This window comes from Cibotium barometz, chromosome 21 (genome assembly GCF_041138505.1).
Source record: "Cibotium barometz isolate CiBa-2024 chromosome 21, ASM4113850v1, whole genome shotgun sequence".
Lineage (NCBI taxonomy): Eukaryota > Viridiplantae > Streptophyta > Polypodiopsida > Cyatheales > Cibotiaceae > Cibotium > Cibotium barometz.
In genome coordinates, this window is record NC_141066.1 from 39,404,365 (window position 1) to 39,409,795 (window position 5,431).

Consider the following 5,431-nt stretch of genomic DNA (forward strand, 5'->3'; position numbering starts at 1 on the left):
GTTATCCTCGAAGTCCATAGCACTCTTATAGCATTTCTCAAAGGAGGTATGGGCCAGGGCATACAAAGAATTATGTAAGAGTACACTGTATAGGCCTTCAAGAAATCTCCCAATTAGCCTTTTGTTAGAAAATGTTTCTTTGGCACTACAATGGGAGTGGAGATACCTCACCCTGTTGATGTAGTCCCGGATGGTTTTGACATCCTTTTGTTTTGACATTGTGTAATTGTTCAATGGGACTCCATCAGGTTCCCTAATGGGAGTATTCAACTTTAATGGCCACTTTTAAGACTTCAAAGGTGGCCTTATCCTCCATCTTTAGGGATCTAAACCATTGGCCAGCTTTGCCATCTAGGGTGAGGCCGAAGGCACTCAACTTAACTTGATCGTCCACATGGCCAAATGCTTCACATATTTGATTAAACATCTCTAAGTGTGGTATGCAGTCTCCAGTTCCATCAAACTTGGTGATCAGCTTAGAGATGTTTGCAGGCTGAGCTAGCATTGGGGGTGTGATGCCGATAGCTACCCCCTCCCTATTTCCATGGCTTTCCTTAACATTTCACGGGTTAGCCTTGCCATGGCTGGAGTAGGTGCTAGTTGGGGTAAAATAGGTGCGGGAGTTAGGCCAGGTGGATAATAGACCATTGGGGGTTCTTGTCTCAAGGGAGGACCGGGTTGTGCTTCATATGGCTCCATATGGTATCGTGGGTATGCCCCTCAAGGCGGGTACTACTGGTATATTGGTGCCCTAGGTTGATATGATGGGGCCGGGTAGACCCTCTCTCTCTGATAGGATGTCTCAGGCCCCCTAGAGAGCTGGTTCTTGTCCTGGGTTTAGCATTGGCCTCTGGTCTTGGTATGAATCGGCCATTCCTATGGGGGCGGGCATGGGTTGGGTTGGGTTACTTTCACTTTTCCCCATCTCCGTTCTATGGTCTAGAGGCAGCGTGGGCTCTCTTTCAAGTTCGTTTTCCATGCCTCTATCCCTAGGATGAGTAATCCCTTCATCCCAAACAACACCTCATCTCTGTATATCATTGAATTCAACGCGATCTATCTTGGGATAGATTAGATGGATTGTAGAAGTCCATTAAAAGGGATCATTGTCACTATTTAAATAATATATCTAGTTGTATAAAGCTTGTATAGGTATGTATTTTTCTCTTCATGGGTTTCATATGCAATCCCTTCGTCAAACAACTCCTCATCTTTGTGCAATCATCATTTAATTCAAAATGATCTATTGTAGGATAGGTCATTCCAGCCCATTCAAGAGGATCATCATCATTATTCAAACAATATAGTTAGCTATATAGGGCTTATAGGTATGCCTTTTTCTCCTCATAGTGTTTTCTCTTCTTAGGTTCTGCCATGTAGCCTGCCATACAATTATTAGAAAAATCCAAGTAAATCATAAACCATGCATAAAGTGCGTGCTTTAATGAACATGAGCTAATGCAAATCTCCTTATGCATAATGTATTAGAGGTGATATATTAGCTCTTATACTCTATACATATAAGAAGTTATCGTTATACTTAATGCATAGAGTGCATGCTTAATGCACATGTGCTAATGCATAGAGTGTTTGCTTAATGCACATGAGCTAATTCATAGAGTGTGCTTAATCCACATGTGCTAGTGAAATCTCTTACGCATAATCCATTAGAGGTCACCCATTAGCTCTTATACTTAATGCATAAAAGAGGTTATGCTTAATGGATGTAGCATTAGCATAAGAGCTTATGCTTAAACTTAATACATCAAAGCCAATGCATATAAGAGGTTATGCTTAATGGATGTAGCATTAGCATAAGATCTTATGCTTAAACTTAATACGTAAAATCTGATGCATTATACATAAAATCTCTTATCATTATATTTAATGCATTAAGCATAAGAGCTTTGTGTTAGCTCCTTATGCTTATGCATTAAGCATAAGCACTAATGTATTACGCACTTCTTTCTATCATTGATATGTCACGATATGATAAAACCTTTGTGGTGGTTAAGATAACTAGTTTAAGGGCTATGGTGGTTCATCATTTGGTTCTTTTTTTATTTGGTTTCCTTGCACATGAAAGTGAAGCTTCTTATAGTATTGAAGAGGAATAATTATCTATGTAATTTTGTTAGCAAAATTTATTTGGATCATGCTTGTGAAGCTCGAGCACATGTTAATTAGCATTCATACAATAAAGTTAAAATTTGGGGAATAAATAGGAGTAGGATAGTTTCTCTTACACCCATGCATATGTAATAAGGTCATAGCTATACCTATTTTTAAATGGGTCTACATAATCTTGATGTTTTTTTTAATTTATTATTTACAATTCTAATATTATTTTGGGAGGAGAAAATTTGAATAGGCTCTTATAAGAGTTTATGAAGCACTTGTAGAGAACTCATAAAGCCTTTATTAGCCTCAAATTTAGGTTTTGTGAGGTAGGACTTGTTGGATGGAACACACACAATGGTACTAGCCATGCTCTATAATGTTTTTTGTGGTTCTGGAAAGATTAGGTTAAGTAGTTCATGTTTGTTGCCACTACATCACACTATGTGTCTAGATTGCATCACACTGGCATGGGTGCTCTCCCTGGCTTGGGTGGAGTAGAAGATGAGTCATTGAGGCTAGAGTATGTCTGTGATGAAAGGGATATGACAAGCTTTACTATGCTACTCAAGTAGACATATATGCGTGATCATAGTCTAAATGGCATTTGGAATGCTACTACTAGGTGGGATCCAAGACTCATTGCGCTATCACAATGTGCCCATACACTAGGCAAGCATAAGCTAATTAAATTTGACAAGAGGGATGCTCAAACATAGTCAACTTATTTATTACTTGCCTATTCTGGAGTAAACATTTGTGCATTCTAACCAACAACTAACCTCTTTATTGTGTGTGTGTGTGTGTGTGTGTGTGTGTGTGTGTGTTTTCAGTCTTCTACAGCAATCAAAAAATCCAAGAACCTTATCCAACTTGACGAGTAAAATTGTTCATGTTACAAGTAAGTGGAGCCAGTGACTCCATTATTTAAAAACATTTGGCATAGAGCATAAACCCAAAGATATGTTGAGAGAATAGATCAGGTTACCTACAGTGTATGTATTGCACGTGTCTTAGGATCTGTCATGTGTTATAGATGTCACTCAAAATAGCCTCGGTTTTACGCTATAATAGTCAATTACCCTGTCACACATAGGTTTGTATTTTTCTATGTATAGGCAAGGTTTGCATATATAGTCCTAGCCCAAGGTACATAGATTAAGAGCTATATCCTTTTGTTCATAGACCGTGAATGTGCATATAGTGATAGCTTGATGGATCAAAACAGTCCTTATCTGGTCTGATTAAATGATGGAATTTCTTTATATGTTAATAGCACACCATTAAAAATGCATGCATTAAGCTTTTCAGTCTTTCTCTGAATTCTTATAAGACATTTCAATCATATGGGTTATTTTATTGTATTAAGTTTTTTTGATCTTTCTTTGAAGTCTTACTCAGATACATGGTGTGTATATTTAGGAAGGTTTGAACGAATATACATGTTTTGGTTTCTGTTGATAACATATGATTATGATACTAAGATTATTAGGAAGGGTTACGGTCATTAATCTTTGCATATTACATGGGACCTCTGTTAAAGATTATGTTACAGTTTCTAACATGCTGATAGTATATAATCTTGAGCTACTATACCTAGACATGCATATTAAATGGGACCTCTATTAAAGATTATGTTACAGTTTCTAACATGCTGATAGTATATAATCTTGAGCTACTATACCTAGACATGCATTGGTTTAACACCATGAATGCATATTGTTAACCGTGCCTCTATTTATCTGGTTGGCGGGGACATATACAGAGGATAGCTCCGGACTATCTAAAGTAAAAATATGAATTATAATGTTTTAAACCTATATGCAGGTCCAGTACACAAGGCTCTATAGAAATATCACAAATTTTTGGATACAACCGACTTACTTCTCGCTTTTGATCTATGAATATATATATATATATATATATATATATATATATATATATAGAGAGAGAGAGAGAGAGAGAGAGAGAGAGAGAGAGAGAGAGAGAATACCCATTTGGCAATATAATCACTGTCACGGCCGTTCAGCCATGCACGGCCGAGATTAAAGTAGTCAAGAAGCTATTTATGTTTAAATAGAATTATAAGCTTGTGACCAAGAAAACTAGGCCTCACATATGTCTCAGAGGGAAACCAGAGAGATTATGCACAGCCTAAAATCCATAATAATCCGATAATCTGTGTGCATAGAAGAATAAGGCATCCATAGATTAAAGTAGTCAAGAAGCTATTTATGCTTAAATAGAATTATAAGCTTGTGACCAAGAAAACTAGGCCTCATATATCAGTCTCAGAGGGAAACCAGAGAGATTATGCACAGCCTAAAATCCATAATAATCCGATAATCTGTGTGCATAGAAGAATAAGGCATCCATAGATTTAAAGGATATGCCATGACAATGGATTAAGCACAGTGTCAATCACATCAAAAAACACTCACAGTGCAATGTAAAGGCTTGTATAATCAGCATTCAGAAATTACGCAGCTTTAGTCCTAGTAGATAGGATCCAAAAAAAAACCGTTATCCAATACTATCACAAACGCTTTGAAGTATAAGCACAAAATGGGTCTCGACAATGCCATTAACCATAATCTTGTACAGAGTCAAGAAATTTGCATGTAGAAAGCATCATAATAGCAAAGTGGGATTCAAAACATTATCCCAATAGTAATATAACAAAAGCTTCAATATGCGATAACTTAGAGGGAAGAACTCCCAACTGATGCCAAAACAACAGACATGGCGAAGAACACCGATATACAGGCTAAGCGAGTGTATAAACACTCACCTTGCATGGTTTTTATAGGTGAAGCCAAGTTGTATCTGCCAGTCATCTCCATGAAAGCACCATACTAGCGCTGAATCGATTCCCAAAGTATTCACCCACAATCGGCCATAGCTGAGTGCACTTAGAATGAAGACCTTTTCACGCATGCAGAGTTCGCATATGCAAGAGTTTTAATGTTTAGTTCTTTTTTAGAAATTTGTGTGAATGTGAATAGCCCCCTTAGTGACGGTGTTTGTTGTGTAATGCTACTCATGAAGCCTTCAAACCATTAGTAAAGGTTTTCTAAAAAAATGTGAGATGTGTGTGATTGTGTGTAATTGTGTGTGTGTGTGTGTGTGTGTGTGTGTGAGAGAGAGAGAGAGAGAGAGAGAGAGAGAGAGAGAGAGAGAGAGAGAGAGAGAGAGGTATCTATGTGAGAGAAAGCATATTAAGAAAGTGGCCAATAACTTTGAAGAAGAGAGAGTGGTGTGTGTGAGAGATAGAGTTATTAAAGAAGGGAAAACAAAAGGCACGTAGTATGGC